This window comes from Dama dama, chromosome X (assembly GCF_033118175.1).
Source record: "Dama dama isolate Ldn47 chromosome X, ASM3311817v1, whole genome shotgun sequence".
Lineage (NCBI taxonomy): Eukaryota > Metazoa > Chordata > Mammalia > Artiodactyla > Cervidae > Dama > Dama dama.
This window is the reverse complement of record NC_083714.1, coordinates 37,916,766-37,940,412: the sequence shown is the minus strand read 5'-3', so window position 1 is coordinate 37,940,412 and position 23,647 is coordinate 37,916,766. Positions and strand designations below refer to the sequence as shown.

Genomic DNA, 23,647 nt, shown 5'->3' with positions numbered 1-23,647 from the left:
GTGTGTGAGAAAGTTACCTAGGAGAAAAAGTCTGTTATCTCCCAGAAGGTAACCTGACTGAGTTGGGGAGAAGAGTGTGCTTTAATTTCAGGAGAATAAAATAATGATTTCCTTCTCTAAGAGCACATTTTGTCTGTGCAGTTTTCACTGAGGTAATTGTTTTCTATTTAAGTAACCAACAAAAACTGGAATAACCGCAAAGTGGGGTTTGTATACAGTAGTTTATATACAGTAGTGGGATTAAACTGGATGCTTTCTGTAGTAAAAAACATTTTTAAAAAGTAATATTTTGTGGTGGTTGGTCATCTTCATTGCACGGCATTGGTCCCTGTGGAGGAGGTGCCTGCGCTTGATATTGTAGGATGTGGGAAGTCTTCAAACCTCCTGTCCCCATCTCACCTTCCTGCAACAGTACCTGAAGCATCCCCTCCATTCAATAAACATTTTGTTGTTATTATTGTTGATTAGTTGCTCAGTCGTGTCCAATTCTTTGTGACCCCACGGACTGTAGCCCACCAGGCTCCTCTGTCCATGGGATTCTCCAGGCAAGAATACTGGAGTGGGTTGCCATTTCCTCCTCCAGGGGATCTTCCTGACCTAGGGGTCGAACCCGCGACCCCTGCATTGGCAGGTGGTTTCTTTAACACTGAGCCACCAGGGAATAAAGCCAGGGAATAAAACATTTACTGGGTATATTAATAATAACAGCTAAAACATAAGAAATAATTATTATGGGCCAGGTGATGACCATGAATGCTTTTAATTTTCACAACAACCATGCAAGGTAAGAATGAGTTATTATTTTTGGTTCTGTAAATGGGAGTTCAGACTGTATGGGAAAATTGTCCAGGTCTGACAGGAAGTGTGTGGCAGAGCTAAATGTTCAGCCTGGTTTTATCTAGCTCTTCTCACTTTGGATGTCGTGGAAAAATGCTTTGCACTGCAGTGAACCATGCCACAGGGGCAGAGGGCAAAGAGCAAAGAGGGGAATTATATCTGTGTGCTGATGGGAATGGAAGCCAGGAGCAATGTGATTGGTTGGAGTCCTAGATTTCAGAGGCAGCTGCAGAGTGGTGGTCATCTAAGTTGTGGGAGAAAAAAGGCATCTCTAAGGGAGACAAGAGGAAAGGTGAGGCCAAAGTCTTCAATCTGCCCACATGTAGGCAGCAGGAGGTGGAGAAGGGGGTTGTTAGAGAGTAAGCAGAGGCCAGGAGAGGGAAATATTGGGGATGCATATGCAGAGAGAATTTCAAGAAGTCATCAAATGCTCTGAGAGCTTAGATATGATGGAGAAACAAGAAGCAGTGGCATTTAATAATTTGCGTCATATCAGTTCAGGCCAGTACAATAGGAGGATCAGATCCATATTCAGAGGAGTTAGGAGGCAGGGAGCAGCAAGGCAGGAGAGGGAACAAGGTCAGGGTGCATGCCCTACCCGTTCGGTGGGGGGTGTAAGGAGAAAGGAAGGACAGTGTCATTTTCAAAGCTGAGAAATCCTGAGAGGTGGAGGATCCACGGCTGAGTGAGAAAGTGATGATGCACAAGGAGGAGGAGGAGGACCATTGATGCAGGGAGACCCAGAGGAAAGGGATTGCAGAGGGATGGAGGGTGCCGGGCACCAAAGAAGGAGCAGGTGGTGACTCTTGGAGGGACTGGGAGCATCTGTGGAGAGGGCCTCTCTCAGAGAAAATTCTTTCCCCTTCCTGCTGTGTGCTCCCTTCTCTCTCCCAGTTTCCAAGATCTGCAGGAGACTGGACTCTCAACAGCTGGGGCAGTCTGAGGGCACTGTCTTCCTGGGCACTAACTTCATGGGTGGAGTCAAAACAAATGCCCTTTTGGTCATAATTTGGGGCTTGTTTCAGATCAGAGGTGCGATTTCACCAAGGGCTTCTGCTTTTAGTCTTTTATCAACACCACAAAATCACATTATCCCACTGATCATTAGATTACTCTCACTAACATCATAATCACATTGCATATCCACAAATACATCACTATTCACTTAGGGTAATCAGTTTTAATGACACTCGCTTCAGTTTCTTTCATAAATCACACGCTTTTATGAGATAATGGAGGAGAAACATCTAATTTTGAACTCGGACAAATGAAAAGTGAATGCATGTGTTTTTAAATGTATTTTTGTTGACTTCCCATGTCCATTACTCAAAGGGCAAAGACTATCTCCTGACTTCTCTTTTAGAAATAAATGAGGCAAAAGTACAGTGGATTTTGAATACCAAAGCACTGACTGGAATGTGTTGCAAACAAATAATAAACGTAGCTCCTCCTTCGTTGACTTTGCACAAATCTCAGCTGAATAGAAATCAGTGGTGGGAAGCAGTGTGTCTGATAGTCTCTGAAAGCGGCAAGGAGGAAAATCTTAACACCACCGCTTTACAGGAGCAGAATCAGACTCAGCTTGCTGTGTTGTCTGTGGAAAATAGAACAGCAATTTCTTCCATCCAACAAACATATATTGAATTCCTACTATGTGCCACACTAGGTACAAAGATGGATAAAACATTTTCTGTGGCACCTGCAGAGAGAGCTTCAGCAGACAGTACCTTGTCCCACCCATTTTATCTTCCCCTTCCATCCACCTCTGTGAATGCACACCCAGAGATCCAAAAATGCATGGATTTTATGTCCCTCACACCGCCTGCCCACCTCTCTGCCAGGGAAAGGCCAGCTCTCAGGAGTGCCCCATGGCAGGTAATTGAGCCACCCTCCTTGGTAGACCTGCCCTGAGATCCCAACCCTGTGACTTCCTGCCTTCCCTCCCAAACCCTACCCGTCCATCAGGAGACACCAGATCCTTGCCTCAGGCTATCCTTCAGAGGATTCCCGCCAGAGACAGGGGCTCAAAGAAGAAGTTTTTTCCTGCTGGCTCAAACAGAAGTCAGCCTGAAGACAGATACTACACTTGATCTTAGCCAAAAGGCCAAGAAGCAATATAGTGAAAATGAGTATACTACCCAAAGCAATCTATAGATTCAATGCAATCCCTATCAAGCTACCGATGGTATTTTTTACAGAACTAGAACAAATAATCTCACAATTTGTATGAAAACACAAAAAACCTAGAAGAGCCAAAGAAATCTTGAGAAAGAAGAATGGAACTGGAGAAATCAACCTGTCTGACTTCAGACTATACTACAAAGCCACAGTTATCAAGACAGTATGGTACTGGCACAAAGACATAAATGTAGATCAATGGAACAAAATAGAAAGCCCAGAGATGAATCCCCGCACCTATGGATGCCTTATCTTTGACAAAGGAGGCAAAAATATACAATGGAGAAAAGACAATCTCTTTAACAAGTGGTGCTGAGAAAACTGGTCAACCACCTGTAGAAGAATGAAACTAGAACACTTTCTAACACCATACGCAAAAATAAACTCAAAATGGATTAAAGATCTAAATGTAAGACCAAAAACTATAAAGCTCTTAGAGGAAAACATAGGCAGAACACTCTCTGACATAAATCATAGCAAGATCCTCTATGACACACCTCCCAGAGTAACAGAAAGAACAGCAAAAATAAACAAGTGGGACCTAATTAAACTTAAAAGCTTTTGCAAAATGAAGGAAACTATAAGCAAGGTGAAAAGGCAGCCTTCAGAATGGGAGAAAATAACAGCAAGCAAAACAACTGGCAAAGAATTAATCTCCAAAATATACAAGCATCTCATGCAGCTCAATACCAGAAAAATAAATGGCTCAATACCAGAAAAATAAATGACTCAATAAAAAAATGGGCCAAAGAACTAAACAGACATTTCTCCAAAGAAGACATACAGATGGCTAACACACACATGAAAAGATGTTCAACATCACTCCTTATCAGAGAAATGCAAATCAAAACCACCATGAGGTACCATCTCACGCCAGTCAGAATGACTGCTATCAAAAAGTCTACAAGCAATAAACGCTGGAGAGGGTGTGGAGAAAAGGGAACCCTCTTACACTGTTGGTGGGAATGCAAACTAGTAAAACCACTGTGGAGAACAGTGTGGAGATTCCTTAAAAATAGAACTGCCATATGACCCAGCAGTCCCACTGCTGGGCATACACACTGAGGAAACTAGAATTGAAAGAGACACATGTACCCCAATGTTCATTGCAGCACTGTTTGTGATAGCCAGGACATGGAAGCAACCTAGATGTTCATCAGCAGATGAATGGATAAGAAAGCTGTGGTACATATACACAATGAAATATTACTCAGCTATAAAAAAAAGAATGCATTTCAGTCAATTCTAATGAGGTGGATGAAACTGGAGCCTATCATACAGAATGAAGTAAGTCAGAAAGAAAAACTCCAATAAAGTATATTAGCACATATATATGGAATTTAGAAAGATGGTAACAATGACCCTATGTGCGAGACAGCAGAAGAGGCACAGATGTAAAGAACAGACTTTTGGACTCTGCAGGAGAAGGTGAGGGTGGGATGATTTGAGAGAATAGCATTGAAACATATTTATTACCATATGTGAAATGGATGCATTTCACAGTCCAAGTTCAATGCACAGTCCAAGTTCGATGCATGAAACAGGGCACTCAAAGCCAGTGCACTGGGACAACCCAGAGGGATGAGATGTGGGGGGAGGTGGGAGAGGGGTTCGGGACAGGGTTCTAGTATCCATGGCTGATTCAAGTCAATGTATGGCAAAAACCACCACAATATTGTAAAGTAATTAGCCTGCAATTAAAATAAATAAATATTTTTTTTAGAAAAAGAAATCAACCCGAGGAAACCACATTCAAAGAGAAGTGGGTGCATCCAGTCTCTGGAATGATGGTGCTTAAACCAACCAACCAAAAAAAAAAACAAACCAAAACAAAAAAAAAAACCATCCTGCATTTTCTGCTCTTGATCAGATGGCATGTTCTAGTTGAAGAAGCAGACATAATATATAAGTTCATTCACTAAATCCTGCTAGGTGCCAGGATGAAAGCAATTAAGTGGTGAAATGGGAGCATTGAGGAGGAAGTATTCTCTGTGGCGTGTGCGTAGATGTGTGTGTGTATGTGTGTAGTGGTGCAATTGGTCAGAGAGTCTCGGAGACATTGTGCAGTGCTGGTGTTTGAGCTAATCTGTATTGGTGAATTGGGATCCCAGGGAGAGAAGAGGAAGAAGGACATCCTGGCAACCTTTCCCCATGAATACACTGTCCTCTGCCCTAGCAGTATCTTTCTCCAAAGTCACATGCTAACTCTGTATGGCATAGGAAGCTCTTTAAAATATGGTCCCAGGCTGCCGATGGGACCTATTTGGTCCATACGCTTTGCCTCCCCAAACTTCTTTTAGTACTTCCACAACATGCTTTTTCACAGTTCCTTTCCTTTGCACTCCTGTCACCTAAATGCTCAGCTTGGCAAGGTGACCCTTGTCCATCTAGTACCCAGAGCAAAAAATGGCACCTTGGTGACAACCCCCAGGTCTCTTTCTCTCTGGAGCTGCTGCTGCCTTTTCCTGGTGTGGATGTGCTCTGGCAAGCTCAGTGGGTAGGGACCACCCCTCTCTTCTGATTGACCTCATGGGTATAATCCTGCTGCCTAGGTCTCTTCCATGGACAGATAGCTCCTAAGTCAGACAGGCTGGGACCTGGGACCTTTTGCTGCAGTGCTGCAATGCTTGCACCTGGACAAATGTCTCCTCAAGCAACAAAATACAAAGAAACTAAAAGTAACTGTATGCCTGTGCAGTTGGGGCAAATTCTGGACAAAAAGATACAAAGAGACCAAAAAGCTTAATTTTCACTTTTGAAGAGCTGGGAGAAAAAACAGGATACCACATGCCCCCTGCACACAATACCACCAAAGAGGTGGGCAAACCACCTACGCCACCCCTCTGGCCTGACCCCTAGACACCCCTACACTCACCCCATATAATGGGAACAAGGTGGGACAAGTTCTTTTTTTTTTTTTTCAAGTTCTTGTCATTATAGGTTATTATAAGATATTAAACATAGTTCATTGTGCTATACAGTAGGCCCCTGTTATCTTGTATTATTTTAATTTGCTAATTGTTTTGTGATTTTTGTTCTGTTCTCTGAAATGACTATGCTTCACTATGGCAAGGACAGGCTTTGCCTCTTTTGTTCCTTCTTGGCCCTGCTTAAGAGCATGACAAACACCAGGTCCCAGCAGACACAAGAAAAAGCAGCAAAAATTAAGTAGCAACCAGCTATTTCAGGCCTTCAGCTTCTAGACTGTCATTTCTTCCAAGGAAAGTAGAAAAACAGTGTATTATTGGGCAAAGGAGTCTGTAAAGTTGATGTTAGAGGTCAGAAGTAAAAGGGCAAAAAAATTAAAAGTGGTGGTACCTTTGAGGGCCTCTAAGTGTTGAGTAGTGAACGGTTTGTCAGATAAGGAAGGTAGCTTGAACACCTGCCAGAATAACTGGCCTCCACTCTGTGATTATCTGAGTATGCTTTTTAACTGTAAGTATTACTTTTTTTTATTATTTGTTCTCCAACTGGAACCATATTCAGAGTAAGGTTTTAATTATAAAAGCATGTGCTTTTTTTAAAAAAATGTGAGTTTTAGAGATTTGCTGCATTCATAAGCACAATTTTATTCTATTCAGCAGGGTCACTATTTTTTCCATTTGAAGGACATCTGATTTTATCAAAGTTCATAAGACTACCAAGTCCACTTAACAGAAACTCATTTCCAAGCAGTCATTGCTGAAATCCATTTCTTAATTCAGGGATACCTATCATCTATGATAAAGTTTTTCAGTTGTTAAAGAGCCTTAGACAGCTAAAACAATTAGTCATTGAAACTCACTTCTTATTCTGAATATGTTGCTTTCTATTGAGAAGGCCTTTTGAAATTGTTAGCATAGTTCTCTGAGTGGAAAGAAGCCTGATGGGGACACAGATCTGCCACTTATACAACCCCATGACTTTGAGCAAGTCCTTTCCTCTCTGGGCCTCAGGAAGTTTTTTCTTCCTATAAGATCCAATATGGAAGATGAACTAGAAAGGGGAAAAGATCAAACGGATACAAAAGATCAAACAGAAGAATGAAAAGTGGAAGCAATGACAGATTTTATTTTCTTGGGCTCCAAAGTCACTGTGGATGGTGACTGTAGCTATGAAATTAAAAGACGCTTGCTCCTTGGAAGAAAACCTATGACAAACCTAAACAGACTATTAAAAAGCAGAGATGCCACTTTGCCAACAAAGGTCCATATAGTCAAAGCTATGGTTTCTCCAGTAGTCATGTATGGGTGTGAGAGTTGGACCATAAAGAAAGTTGAAGCACTGAATAATTGATGCTTTCAAACTGTGGTGTTACAGAAGACTCTTGAGTGTCCCTTGGACATCAAGGAGATCAAACCAGTCAATCCTAAAGGAAATCAACCCTGAATTGATTGGAAGGACTGATGCTGAAGCTGAAGGTCCAATACTTTGGCCACCTGAGACGAAGAGCCGACTCATTGGAAAAGACCCTGATGCTGAGAAAGATTGAAGGCAGGATGAGAAGGGGATGAAAGAGGATGAGATGGTTGGATGGCATCACTGACTCCATGGACATGAGGTTGAGCAAACTCCAGGAGATAGTGAAGGACAGGGAAGCCTGGCATGCTGCAGTCCATGGGGTCACGAGTAGTCAGACACAACTTAGTGACTGAACAACAACAATAACAAACGAGATCAGAGTATTGCACTAAGTGGTCTATGAAGGTTCTGGCATTCTAGTATGACTTTAGGATACTGAGGAAAGAGAAAAGAAGAAACCAAGTAATGGGACATTGGGATGTACAGACCCAGTATAGAGGTATCACATGAACTGGGCCCGTTTGGACCTCTTCGGAAGAAACAAATTGCTGAGAATCCATGGCTGGAGATTCTCTACCATATGTCGACATGATACCTCAGCAGCCCTGTAGTACTTCTGCCAATAGCAGTAGGGGCCTCCTGTGACACAAGGTACACAGATCACAGCCCCCAACCTTCTCAGGAGCATCACTGCTAATGGTTAAGCTGAATGCTCTGGACTAAGATACATTCAGATTCAAAGTTTTCCTCTGCTGACTTTCTAAATGTGTGACAACAGGCAAGTCGTTCAACCTCTGTAGAGACTCAACTTTCTCATTTGGAAGATTCAGTGACATAATACATATAAAGTGCTTAGTAGAGGGACTGATCTCTAATCACTCAAATGGCAGCTGCTATTATTATATTCATTGCGGTTATTAACAGAAGCACCTTAGCCACCTCTCTAAACATTTCACCTCTCTATATTACAGCCAAAAGAAACCCCACCTCTCTTTCTACAATTCCCTTTGTGTGAATTCGCAGTTACAGCCAAGCTAATCTACTCACTCTCTTACAATGCTTCTGATACTTAACCAGTCCTATATCTTTGCTTGAGCTCTACCCACTGCCTTACCTGTTGACTCCCCCTTTCTCCACCTTTGATAAATATTCTGTTTGTCCCATTCCCTTGTCCTCCATGAAACATCCCTAACTACTTCAGCTGACAAGGATTACTTTCTCCTCTAAAGATAGTATTTTACTATGTAAATCACTTGCTTGGCAATTCATCACAAAAACTGCCTTGCAGTTGGAGACATTGTAAATTATAGCCAGAATGACTTCACTTCTTACATGTGACCGCTTTGATGGCAGACACTGCACTGCACTCTTTCATTTCCCCCTTCAGTGCCTAGCATAGAGTCGAGGTTCAATAAACTTTTTTTTTAAATTAACCCACAAACAAACCTTCAGTTCAGTTCAGTTCAGTCGCTCAGTCGTGTCCAACTCTTTGTGACCCCATGGACTGCAGCACACCAGGCCTCCCTGTCCCTCACCAACTCCCAGAGTTTACCCAAACTCATGTCCATTGAGTTGGTAATGCCATCCAACCATCTCATCCTCTGTCATCCCCTTCCCCTCCTGCCTTCAATCTTTTCCAGTATCAGGATCTTTTCCAATGAGTCAGTTCTTCTCATCAGGTGGCCAAAGTATTAAAGAGTTTCAGCTTCAACATCAGTCCTTCAAATGAACACTCAGAACTGATCTCCTTTAGGATGGACTGGTTGGATCTCCTTGCAGTCCAAGGGACTCTCAAGAGTCTTCTCCAACACCACAGTTCAAAAGCATTAATTCTTCGGCGCTCAGCTTTCTTTATGGTCCAACTCTCACATCCATACCCGACTACTGGAAAAATGAACAAACCCAGGTCCATCTATATAAGACAAGTTGCACTAAAAGTTCCTTTGGGCCTGGGCTATCTTATATGGTAGCCAGTAGCCACATATGGCTCTTAAACACTTGAAATGTGGCCAGTCCAAAATGAAATGTGGTGTGTACATATATTACACACCTGATTTTCCAAGACTTTGTACCAAAACAGAATGTAAAATCTCTTTTATAGTACTTCCACGTTGAAATTATAATATTTTTAATGTATTAGGCTAAATAAAATGTAATAAAATTAATTTCACATGTTTCTTTTGACATTTTTAATGTGACTACTAGGAAATTTTAAATTATATATGTGACACACATTATATTTCTACTGCCCAGCACTGCTGTGGTCCTTTGAAAATAAAAAGTGTGTGAACACACTGATAATTAGATGCATTAATAACATTACCACTGTTCTTTTCAGAGAACACCTATAACAACCGGCTGGGGCTGGAATTTCATGTCTGCTCTGATCTAGTGCTGTAGGTGTGAACTGCTCACAGGTTGTTGGAGAGAATGGGAGCTCCCAAAGCCTATGCCAGAGGGGGACCAGACTGCAGATACTCAGTAAAGGAATGTACTACGGTCAGGCCATTTCTGTCCAGCTTAATATGTTTTTGTTATTAATTAAGAAGCTTGAAAGCTCCCTGGTGAAATACTAAAACAAAATACAGTCAAGTGGTTTATGCCTACGAGTAGGGAGGGTGGCAAAGGAATAAACTGAATGATCAGTGTTGGATGACGATGTTGATTTTAAGGCAGTAGTTGGGGAACTAAAGAGCTTCCATTGATCAGAAATCACTCAGGAGCCCTTGGAACATTCAGAGACCATTTGTACTTTTACACTGACTGTGGCTACAAAAGCTATCTTCTGAAGCAGAACCCCATCTTTCTCATAGCGTTATTCAAGCCTAGGAACCACTGAGTGCTCTGTGCATGCAACGTCTATAGCTGTTGTGGAGCTGCCGAAGATATCAGCTAGAGCTGCAAGACTAGAGGTCATAGACTCGTGGCCTTACTATGGTCCACAGTGCCAGGGAAGACTTCACAAAGGAATCAAGATTGGAGGTGACCTTGAAGGGCATACCGCCTTGGATCAGAGACCATTTGTTATGGTACAGTCTGTCACAGCAAAGAACAAAAGGATGAAAAAGAGAAGGAAAGCAGGAGGAGGATACACATCTTGAAATGTATCAGTAGAAGGCAAAGAGGGGATCGCAAAGAAGAAATTTAACTGTGAGACTTTGAACATGTTTCATTCTCCTCATCATCAAAGGGGAATAATACCTTTCCTATCTTATTGTGAAATCTAATGAGTAACAGCACATGAAAGCACACATTCCATCATTGAAGACTGGCTCCCTCATCTTTCATTTAGGGCTAGATGTCTCAGTTTCTGCTCTGGACACCTGATGTATACCTGCAACTGCTGTTGGCTCCTAAGTTCTTGCCTATGAGGATCTTAACCCTGATGTTGATCTCTATCTGGTTACTAGAGCTGATTTAAGGTGTATTTTTTACCTCTGAAGAGACAGTCCATCTCAGTAAAGATTAAGGCAGCTGGATAAAGCTTTCATGGAAAATTAGGAGCCATGATTTTCATCAAACTCAACAGCAAAATGAGCCATTAGTCTGAGCAAGTGAGTATTCACTCTCTGATTCTACACTTCAAACTGGACACACCAACACAAGCATAACATATCCTCAGCCAGTCCCACTCACCCTATGAGACTCTATTTTCATACTTCTGAGGACTTCAGTACAAAGTGCAATTCCATTCTGGCAAAGTATTGCAAGATCTGCAAACCACACTCTTCACACACCCTCTGTTTTAATTCATCTATAGAAAGAAGACAGCCAGGGGGCACGTGGGGGGAGGGGAGTATCTTTTAAAGGCAGCACTGCTTCCGCTTTATTTCTGTAACACACCTTCATCACCCCTAGCTGCTACCTCATGTGATTTGGAACAGATGGCAGTTGGTTTTGTTAATTCCCGGAGTAAAGACAAAAACTAGTGGGTATGCTGGGTACAGACACAAGTTATCCTAAGACAACCAGAGCACATAATAAGCTAAGTTCTGTATAGGCAACTGGGCAGAAATGAAATAAAGATGGTGTGCCTCTGCTCTGGCCTGCTGACATGAGGTAGGAGAAGTCTGCGTGGGTCCAAGAACATGGAGATCTCCTCTGAGAGATCACCTGTCAAATTACTTCCAAAGAGAGAAGGACCTTTCCTAAGGATAATGAGGGCCTTTCAGAATAATGGTTACCTCTGACAGGGAATAGATACTGACTAGGGCATGAAGGAACCTTCTGGGGATGATGAAAATATAAATATCCCAGTGTATAATTTTGATCTGCATAGTATTTTCACGGATGGACCTATATATTGGGTTGGTCAAAAAATTTAAACTCAAACAAAGTTTTTGGCCAACCCAATAAAAATTCACTAAGCAAATGCACTGAGGATTTCTGCATTTACTGTATGCAGGTTATATCTCATTTAAAAAGAGAAAGACAAATATCATATGCTATTGCTAACGTGTGGAATTAAAAAAAAATGATACAGATAAATTTATCTACAAAACAGAAACAGACTCACAGACATAGAAAACAAATTTATGGTTACCAAAAGGGAAAGTTGGGGAAAGATAAATTAGGAGTTTGGGATTAACAGATACACACTGCTGCTGCTGTTGCTAGGTCACGTCAGTCCTGTCCGACTCTGTGCGACCCCATAGATGGCAGCCCAGCGGGCTCCTCTGTCCCTGGGATTCTCCAGGCAAGAATACTGGAGTGGGTTGCCATTTCCTTCTCCAATGCATGAAAGTGAAAAGTGAAAGTGAAGTCGCTCAGTCATGTCCGACTCTTAGCGACCCCATGGACTGCAGCCTACCAGGCTCCTCCATCCATGGGATTCCCCAGGCGAGAGTACTGGAGTGGGGTGCCATTGCCTTCTCCGAGATACACACTACTATATATAAAATAGATAAACAAGAAGGGCCTACTGTATAGCACAGGAAACTCAATATTTTGTGATAACCTATAAGGGAAAAGAATCTGTAAGAGAAAAGTGTGTGGGTATGTGTGTGTGTGTGTGTGTGTGTAACTGAGTCACTTTGCTGTACACTTGAAACTAACATGATGTTATAAATCAACTTCAAAAAAAATTTTTAAGTATTTTTTAAATGATTGATTCACTCATGTGTGGGCCTGAAGGAAGACTCCAGCCTTGCTGTTGTGAGCCATGTCAACTAGTACAGTCCTTTTGGAAAGCAATTTGCCACCATGTATCAAGAGCCTTAAAACAGATTCAGAACCTTTGACTCAGTAATTCCATTCCTGGGTGTCACTCCTAAGGAGATAATGTGAAACGTGAGAAAATCTATGTATAGGACGATGGGCCAAATAACTGTCAAGAAGATGTACTCGTTTGTCAGTGACTAGGTTTTATTCTGTGAACATCAGGTTTAAAAAGGATACAAAATTCAGCTGTGAAGCCATCTGGTCCTGGGTGTTTGTTTGCTGGAAGATTTTTGATTACAGTTTCGATTTCCTTGCTTGTGATGGGTATGTTAAGATCTTCTATTTCTTCCTGGTTCAGTTTTGGAAAGTTATACTTTTCTAAGAATTTGTCCATTTCATCCAAGTTGTCCATTTTATTGGCATAGAGCTGCTGGTAGTAGTCACTTATGATCCTTTGTATTTCAGTGTTATCTGTTGAGATCTCTCCATTTTCATTTCTAATTTTGTTAATTTGGTTCTTCTCTCTTTGTTTCTTAATGAGTCTTGCTAATGGTTTGTCAATTTTGTTTATTTTTTCAAAAAACCAGCTTTTAGCTTTGTTGATTTTTGCTATGGTCTCTTTAGTTTCTTTTGCATTTATTTCTGCCCTAATTTTTAAGATTTCTTTCCTTCTGCTAACCCTGGGGTTCTTCATTTCTTCCTTCTCTAATTGCTTTAGGTGTAGAGTTAGGTTATTTATTTGGCTTTTTTCTTGTTTCTTGATGTAAGCCTGTAATGCTATGAACCTTCCCCTTAGCACTGCTTTTACAGTGTCCCATAGGTTTTGGGTTGTTGTGTTTTCATTTTCATTCATTTCTATACATATTTTGATTTCTTTTTTGATTTCTTCTATGATTTGTTGGTTATTCAGAAGTGTGTTATTTAGCCTCCATATGTTTGAATTTTTAACAATTTTTTTTCCTGTAATTGAGATCTAATCTTACTGCACTGTGGTCAGAAAAGATGACTGGAATGATTTCAATATTTTTGAATTTCCCAAGACCAGATTTATGGCCCAGGATGTGATCTATTCTGGAGAAGGTTCCATGTGCACTTGAGAAAAAGGTGAAGTTGATTGTTTTGGGGTGAAATGTCCTATAAATATCCTCTCAAACTCTTCCAGAAAATTGCAGAAGAAGGTAAACTTCCAAACTCATTCTATGAGGCCACCACCACCCTAATTCCAAAACCAGACAAAGATGCCACAAAAAAAGAAAACTACAGGCCAATATCACTGATGAACATAGATGCAAAAATCCTTAACAAAATTCTAGCAAACAGAATCCAACAACATATTAAAAAAAACCTACACCATGACCAAGTGGGCTTTATCCCAAGAATGCAAGGATTCTTTAATATCTGCAAATTAATCAATGTAATACACCACATTAACAAATTGAAAGATAAAAACCATATGATTATCTCAATAGATGCAGACAAAGCCTTTGACAAAATTCAACACTCATTTATGATTAAAACTCTCCAGAAAGCAGGAATAGAAGGAACATACCTCAACATACTAAAAGCTATATTTGACAAACCCACAGCAAGCATCACCCTCAATGGTGAAAAATTGAAAGCATTTCCCCTGACATCAGGAACAAGACAAGGGTGCCCACTCTCACCACTACTATTCAACATAGTGTTGGAAGTTTTGGCCACAGCAATCAGAGCAGAAAAAGAAGTAAAAGGAATCCAGAAAGGAAAAGAAGAAGTGAAACTCTCGCTGTTTGCAGATGACATGATCCTCTACATAGAAAACCCTAAAGACTCTACCAGAAAATTGCTAGAGCTAATCAATGAATATAGTAAAGTTGCAGGATATAAAATTAACACACAGAAATCTCTTGCATTCCTATATACTAACAATAAAAAAACAGAAAGAGAAATTAAGGAAACAATACCATTCACCATTGCAACAAAAGGAATAAAATACTTAGGAATATATCTACCTAAAGAAACAAAAGACCTATACATAGAAAACTATAAAACACTGATGAAAGAAATCAAAGCGGACACAAACAGATGGAGAAACATACCGTGTTCATGGATTGGAAGAATCAATATTGTCAAAATGGCTATTCTGCCCAAAGCAATCTATAGATTCAATGCAATCCCTATCAAGCTACCAACGGTATTTTTCACAGAACTAGAACAAATAATTTCACAATTTGTGTGGAAATACAAAAAACCTTGAACAGCCAAAATAATCTTGAGAAAGAAGAATGGAACTGGAGGAATCAACCTGCCTGACTTCAGACACTACTACAAAGCCACAGTCATCAAGACAGTATGGTACTGGCACAAAGACAGAAATATAGATCAATGGAACAGAATAGAAAGCCCAGAGATAAATCCACGAACCTATGGACACCTTATCTTCAACAAAGGACGCAAGGATTTACAATGGAAAAAAGACAACTGCTTTAACAAGTGGTGCTGGGAAAACTGGTCAACCACTTGTAAAAGAATGAAACTAGAACACTTTCTAACACCACACACAAAAATAAACTCAAAATGGATTAAAGATCTAAATGTAAGGCCAGAAACTATAAAACTCCTAGAGGAGAACATAGGCAAAACACTCTCCGACATAAACCACATCAAGATCCTCTATGACCCACCTCCCAGAATACTGGAAATAAGAGCAAAAATAAACAAATGGGACCTAATGAAACTTAAAAGCTTTTGCACAACAAAGGAAACTATAAGTAAGGTGAAAAGACAGCCCTCAGATTGGGAGAAAATAATAGCAAATGAAGCAACAGACATAGGATTAATCTCAAAAATATACAAGCAACTCCTGCAGCTCAATTTCAGAAAAATAAATGATCCAATCAAAAAATGGGCCAAAGAACTAAACAGACATTTCTCCAAAGACGACATACAGATGGCTAACAAACACATGAAAAGATGCTCAACATCACTCATTGTCAGAGAAATGCAAATCAAAACCACAATGAGGTACCATCTCACACCAGTCAGAAGGGCTGCTATCAAAAAGTCTACAAACAATAAATGCTGGAGAGGGTGTGGAGAAAAGGGAACCCTCTTACACTGTTGGTGGGAATGCAAACTAGTACAGCCACTATGGAGAACAGTTTGGAGATTTCCTAAAAAACTGGAAATAGAACTGCCATATGACCCAGCAATCCCACTCCTGGGCATACACACTGAGGAAACCAGATCTGAAAGAGACACGTGCACCCCAATGTTCATCGCAGCACTGTTTATAATAGCCAGGACATGGAAGGAACCTAGATGCCCATCAGCAGACGAATGGATAAGGATGCCATGGTACATATACACTATGGAATATTACTCAGCCATTAAAAAGAATTCATTTGAATTAGTTCTAATGAGATGGATGAAACTGGAGCCCATTATACAGAGTGAAGTAAGCCAGAAAGATAAAGAACATTACAGCATACTAACACATATATATGGAAGTTAGAAAGATGATAATGATAACCCTATATGCAGAACAGAAAAAGAGACACAGAAATACAGAACAGACTTTTGAACTCTGTGGGAGAACGTGAGGGTGGGATGTTTCGAAAGAACAGCATGTATATTATCTATAGTGAAAAAGATCACCAGCCCAGGTGGGATGCATGAGACAAGTGCTCCGGCCTGGTGGACTGGGAAGACCCAGAGGAATCGGGTGGAGAAGGACGTGGTGGGGGGGATCGGGATGGGGAATATATGTAACTCCATGGCTGATTCATGTCAATGTATGACAAAACCCACTGAAATGTTGTGAAGTAATTAGCCTCCAACTAATAAAAAAAATTAATTAATTAAAAAATTTAAAAAAAAAGGGGGGGATACAAAACCCTTATGTGTACTTTCTATTTGGGTAATATTAATATCTGAGTTGTTAAACTAGTAGATACTATGGATCTGAAGAGCTTCGATTCAGATGTTAAAATTATATTGTGCCATAGGAAGTGGATACTTTCTTCTTCTGTAACAATTTTGGTATGAATTTTGTAGTAAATTTTCATTATTGAAAATGGAGAAAATACAGCTGAGCACGAAGAGAACTATAAACATTACTTGTATACATACACTATTAAAAAAATCAAACAAAACCAAACCTTGTATGTACATGATGATTTGTCCTGACAAAAGAAACATAGAGAATGAAAAAACAAAAACCACTCCCTTACAATTATGTTGTGATGATGGAATTTCAGGTGATTTCTTTTGAGTCTCTGTCCTAAAGTTGTCTTAGAATCACTTTGTGTCTGTGGACAACATATCCACTGTTTGTGTTTCCTATGAAATATAATTATGTCACTTTTACAAAATCAAACAATAGGGAACCTAAGGGTGTCAGGATGGTCCTGCTCTTATCAGTCGCACCAGGGTCTTTGATATCAAGCCAGAAAGATGAACATTGGCTTAATAATGTCATACTTCTCAAGATAATACCAGACCCTACACTGACTCTCTTATATGAGTACCAAGCTTTACATAGAACACTTTTACATGAATGCATCAAATTTAGAGAAAGAGCCTATAATAAAAACGCAAATGTAAAGGGGCCTGTGGATCCCGCAGGCCACATAGACCTTGCTAGGATAGACCAGGAACCCAGTGCCCCAAATGGGGAAATGACCACAGAGGTAAAGCCTTTAGGTGACCAGCTTTGTCCTTCAGATTCTTTCTTTTTCCTAAGAAATTTTGATCACCCTTGATTTATTCTGCTAGGTGAATAATCCAGAGGCAAGCAAGTTGAGACATTTTTATCACTGCCAATAACAAAAGCAAGCACTTTCAAGTGTTTTTCATCATCCCCTGCTACTTCTTGCATTTCAAACCAAAATTTTTATATTTTGTCACTTCTCAAAATTTCTAGAGATTTTCTCCTTTCACCTGTGAAATCTGAGGACAGTTTCACTTTCCCCTTCCAGGTTTTCCATTAGCTAAAGCCATTAGAAAGAGCCTGTACCTTGTCTTTATGAGGCCTCCTTCAAAGTGGGCTGTCACTGGGGGTGATGGTCCAGTTACAAGATTGAAGACTTGGGCTCTGTAAAGAATTGCTCTTAAAAAGTCATTAGTGAGGTTCTCAGGCCCAAGCTTTTACATCCAATGTGGAAAGTCTCAGGGCATTTTACCTCGGGTGAATACATAAATTCCACTCATCACACATACTTGACCACCACTGCGTGTGGCAATGGTGACATCCATAGAATACAACAGAAGGTAGTGGGGGGGGGCAGAGGGATGCTGGGGGTTGTTTTGTTTTTCAAATTTCAAACAAGAACAGTTCTCAAGAAACTGTTTCAGGCCTTTCATTGTTCTAGAACTTTTCTTCCTTTTAAGGTATCTCTGAAAGCTAACTATAAATCCTGTGGGCAATCTACCATTTCAATATCCTGGATTAAAGCCCAAATCATAAACATGAAGAGAAAGAGGTTTTCCAGGAACGTGACCAAAAGAGGCCAGGAAATAACTCTGAAATACTGTGGATTATTAGGGACATACAAAACACCACTAACTGGCTTTATTAAAAAGCAAAACACTTTGCTAACAGGGACATCCATCTCGTCTGTAAAATGAAGGGTTGCAACCAAAGAGACCCCCAGTTGCCAGGTTCTCTGATCCAAAATGAGGGCCTAGGAGGGGATTTGAGTGAAAAGCTCTATTTCTGAGACGAGGAGGACTAATAACGGGCTGGCTTCTCCACAGTGAGGCCCAGCCACTTACAGACATTCCATTGCACACAGGCCTCGTCCAGTTATATTCTGGACACTGCTGCTCGCTTCTCAGAATAGAGATGCTGCGGAAACGGTTCTCATCTACTAAAATGTACCCAACAGCTGTACTTAATGAGGACCGGGAGGAACACACACGTTCTGCTCCAGGGTCAGACAAAGGGGTCAGGCCTGTCTTAGGCTGAAGCCACCCAAGGCAACAATGCTTCTCTTCACAGTGAGCTTTCCCACCTATCAACAGATGCTTAAGGCAACAGGATGAATATGAAACAGCTGAGCTGGACACCAAAGCCAAGAGAAGCAGCTGTTCCTTGCCTTTCAGTATAAAAAGCATGGCAGTAATGTGGAAAAGGGGCTGCTGGTGTATAAATAAGACCACTCTGAACATTCTCTTCTCTCTGTAGTTTTTATGACTATGTTATTTAACGGAAGAAACTGTAGGACAACCAAGAGTTTTATGGATGGGGAGGCTGAAGAAGACAAAATCATAGGAGACAAAAGATAATAACATGTGACCATGGGGAGGGGAGGGATAACTAGGGAGTCACTGACCTTCAGAATTAAACTTCAATGGATAGACTAGCTTTTATCAAATTATTCACTTGAGTGGTGCTGGGAAAACTGGTCAACCACTTGTAAAAGAATGAAACTAGAACACTTTCTAACACCATACACAAAATAAACTCAAAATGGATTAAAGATCTAAACATAGGAATAGAAACTATGAAACTCCTAGAGGAAAACATAGGCAAAACACTCTCTGACATAAGTCACAGCAGGATCCTCTATGATCCACCTCCCAGAGTAGTGGAAATAAAAGCAAAAATAAACAAATGGGACCTAATGAAACTTAAAAGCTTTTGTACAATGGAGGAAACTATAAGGAAGGTGAAAAGACATTCTTCAGAATGGGAGAAAATAATAGCAAACAAGGCAACTGACAAAGAATTAATCTCACAAATATACAAGCAGCTCCTGCAGCTCAATTTCAGAAAAATAAATGATCCAATAAAAAAAATGGGCCAAAGAACTAAACAGACATTTCTCCAAAGACGACATATAGATGGCTAACAAACACATGAAAAGATGCTCAACATCACTCATTGTCAGAGAAATGCAAATCAAAACCACAATGAGGTACCATCTCACACCAGTCAGAATGGCTGCTATCAAGTCTACAAACAATAAATGCTGGAGAGGGTGTGGAGAAAAGGGAACCCTCTTACACTGTTGGTGGGAATGCAAACTAGTACAGCCACAATGGAGGATAGTGTGGAGAGTCCTTAAAAAACTGGAAATAGAACTGCCATATGACCCAGCAATCCCACTCCTGGGCATACACACCGAGGAAACCAGAATTGAAAGAGGCACGTGCACCCCAATGTTCATCGCAGCACTGTTTACAATAGCCAGGACATGGAAGCAACCTAGATGTCCACCGGCAGATGAATGGATAAGAAAGCTGTGGTACATACACACAATGGAATATTACTCAGCCATCAGAAAGAATGCATTTGGATCAGTTCTAATGAGGGGAATGAAACTGGAGCCTATTATACAGAGTGAAGTAAGCCAGAAAAAAAAAAAAAAACACCAATACAGTATACTAACGCATATATATGGAATCTAGAAAGATAGTAACGATGACCCTATATGCGAGACAGCAAAAGAGACACAAATGTAAAGAACAGTCTTTTGGACTCTATGGGAGAAGACTAGGGTAGGATGATTTGAGAGAATAGCATTGAAACATGTATATTATCATATGTGAAACAGATCACCAGTTCAGGTTCGATGCATGAGAGAGGGTGTTTGGGGCTGGTGCACTGAGATGACCCTGAGGGATGGGATGGGGAGGGAGGTGGGAGGGGTGTTCAGGATGGGGAACACATGTACACCCATGGCTGATTCATGTCAATGTATGGCAAAAAAACACAACAATATTGCAAAGTAATTAGCCTCCAATTAAAATAAATTAATTAATTTAAAAAAATTATTCACTTGAAAAAGTTCATCTTCCCACCAGTTCTTCAGTCTCCATGGTTTGAAGCTCACTTCTCTGAACATTTTAACAAAAACTAATTCTTGTTTGAATTTATAAATTGGATTTAAGATCAAGATTTGTAAATTTGAGCTGCATTATGATTATGAAGAGGACCAGAATATACCGCCCCAAATGATGCCTCTTTGGCATAAGAATTATACTGAGAGAGCATGCATATTCAGTCGTATCCAACTCTTTGCAAGCCCATGGACTGTAGCCCTCCAGGCTCCTCTGTTCATGGGATTTTTCAGGCGAAAATACTCGAGTGGGTTGCCATTTCCTCCTCCAGGTGATCTTCCCCACCCAAGGATCAAACATGTGTCCCCTGCATCTCCTGCATTGACAGGAGGATTCTTTACCACTGAGTTATACTGAGCTGAAGGCAACTGAGAAGCAGGGGACATAGAGGAATTTTCTGCCCTTCCCCTTTCAGCCAAAAAGCAGGGTATAAATTTCTCCCTGTGAAAAGCAGCCTCTGTCCAGTCTCCCAAACCAGGAAGAGACAAGTGATATCACTGGAGACAGAAAATCAACATGGAGATGGGTCTGCACAAACAAGCCCTACCAAAAAAATCTTTCTCTGCCATTAGTTTTCCCCATATAGTTACCTTCCCACAATATTCCACTCCTAGAATCCCAAACCCCTTCTCCTTTGCCTTTTCAAGTAAAGTAAAGTGTGAGTCGCTCAGTTATGTCTGACTCTTGGTGACCCCATGGACTGTAGCCCACCAGACTCCTCTGTCCATGGAATTTTCCAGGCAAGAATACTGGACTGGGTTGCTATTTCCATCTCCAGGGGATCTTCCCAACCCAGGGATCGAACCAAGGTTTCCTGCATTGTGGGCAGATTCTTTACCTCTGAGCCACAAGGGAAGCCCTTTCAACTTCTCCACAAATACATCACCCTCTGCTAAAATGGCATCTAAGCCCCCAGTATTTAACCACCTCTTTGGCTCTTTATTTCTTTTCTATGTAGGCCTCCATGCACATAAAAAGTAAAACATTAATATCACATACACACATACAGTTTGTGCACACACAGTCACTCACACATGCATACCACACTCACACATACAATCACTTATGCACAGAAACACTGTAAGAAGAAGATTTTAGTTGTGCTCAAAGTAAAGGCAAAGGAGGCTAGAACACAGGAGGAATGAATTTCTAGTAAGAGTGTTAATAACAGCAGACGTCTAAGTTTTAACATTTTTCACCAATCAGATCCTGAAATTTGTTGACTCTTCCAAAGGACAATTTTGACTCAGGTTGTATGAGTTTTATATTTAAAGCAAGATATGCTCTTGATACATTTTCAGTAACTGGATGGAGATGTATTCAGAAACAAACTATGTAAATCTAATAAGGCAGAACCAAGAACATTGATGATATGAATATCTGGTTAAATAATTCTCATTTAGTTAGTAAGCTGTAAGCAAATAATATATAAGGTTTGTTGCTATTGATTTTTGTTAACAGCTTTATCGAGATATAATTCACATAACATACATCTCATACATTTAAAATGTACCATTCAAGGTTCCTTAGCATATTCACAGATATGTACAGTCCTAATCACAATCAATACTGGAATATTTTTCATGAGTCCCCAGAGAAACCCCACACCCCTTAGCCATCATCCCCCAACCCTAGGCAACCACTAATCTACTGTCTGTCTTTGTAGATTTGCCTACTGTTCTTGTTTTAAGTTTCTAATTACACTAAATTTATATAGCATACAATATATTTATGTTTGTATGTTTTGTTTCAGCTAACATTATAAGTTTTTTCTAATGTTAATTACCAAGTTTTCCTTTAAAAATAATTGCACAGAGTAATCTATCCAGAGAGTAGATTTATGATAACACATTTAACTCCTTGTCATTTGAAATTTAGATTCTTTCCACTCCCCTTTATTCTGATCAGTTTATGTTGCATTGGTCCTTGAGCGAAACCAACTGATGAGCGATTCATTCATATGAATGCAAGTCCCAGCCTGTGACACTAAGGGCCATGCCAGCCTTCCTGCCAGCCTACATTTTCCCTCTCTGTCAGGGTTTATTGCTCAGCCAGAATTCTGGCCATGAAACCCTTGGCATGAGTGGCTAACCTTGTCAAGGGGAAACTAGGGCTCAAAAGTGACCTGTGTGACAAGTTGTCAGATGCCGGATGCCAAGTATCCTGTTATCTTCCTGATCTGATCACTATCACACACAGAATACCATTCCTCCATTCCACACTGCAATCTGATGCCCTCCGGCTACATCCAGAAGCACTCGGCAATCAGGAAACCTGCAAGGACCTAGCCACCCCCCCCACCCCACCCCATACTCAGGAAGGAAGTGGGCAAGAGGCTTCCAAGGGCATTCACAGGAAAGGAAGTTGCACATTTCACCATCTCCGAATACAAGAAGTCATGAGACGAAACCCAGCAAATCTGGAGGGAACATGTTTTCAGGACACCATCAGCAGTAACCCCAAACTGATCATGACCACTGTGAAGGACATAACAATACCAACCACAGCAATATGAGCACTTACATGCTTTTATATGCACTATCTCACTTAATCCTCACAACACAAACTTGGAGATGCATATTTATGTTACCTATGGCCACACGGCAAATAAAGGAGCCGAGGCTCCCATGCTCAGTAATCTGCTTGAGATCACACAGCCCCCTGTCCCTTCCCCCGCCACAAAAAGCAGTAGAGGCAGAATTCAAATCTAAGTCTTCCTCATGCCAAAGTTCGAGCCCTCTGATTCATTTAAATGTCATCCTCAGGACTTCCTTGGTGGTCCAGCGGTTAAGAATCCACCTTGCAATGGAGGGGATGTGGGTTCCATCCCTGGTCAGGGAACTAAGATCCCACATGCCATGGGGCAACTAAACTTCAGCATGAGCGCCACTACAACAGGACCCGCGTGCCTCAACTAGAGAGCCCGTGTGCTCTGGGGCCTGCATACCACAAGGAAAGATCCCACATGACACAATCAAGGCCTCACTCAGCCAAATAAAAGTAAATTTAAAAATAAATAAATCCAGGACAGATACTCGTGTATCTGTCCTCTTCTTCCAAAAGAAAAGAAAAAAAGATAATATCACATATTTCTTAAATACCTACTATGTATCAAGACCTGGGTGACATACATCCTTAGACGCAAATGCCCAATACACTTGGAATTAGAGATATCTCTCACTTCACAGTTCAACAAACCAAGACTTGGGGTGGGGGGCGGATAAAGGATTCATCTGGTAGTTAACCTCCTAGCTAACACATGGCCCCGCTGTGAGGAAATCCCTGATTCCAACTGAAAAATCTTATCGTTAAACCAAAGCTGAAAGAAAAATGCTTTTGCTTTAGGGCATTGATAAACTCAGGGTTC

At 40.8% G+C, this 23,647-nt stretch overlaps 1 protein-coding gene and 1 pseudogene across 1 annotated transcript in view; both read right to left on the bottom strand.

Annotated features, from left to right (window-relative positions):
* The window catches only part of LOC133052057 (heparan-sulfate 6-O-sulfotransferase 2-like), a 63,472-nt gene that overhangs the window by 15,555 nt on the left and 24,270 nt on the right, over nt 1–23,647 (bottom strand). The window lies entirely within an intron of this gene.
* On the bottom strand, nt 2,836–2,953 carry LOC133053362 (U2 spliceosomal RNA; annotated as a pseudogene).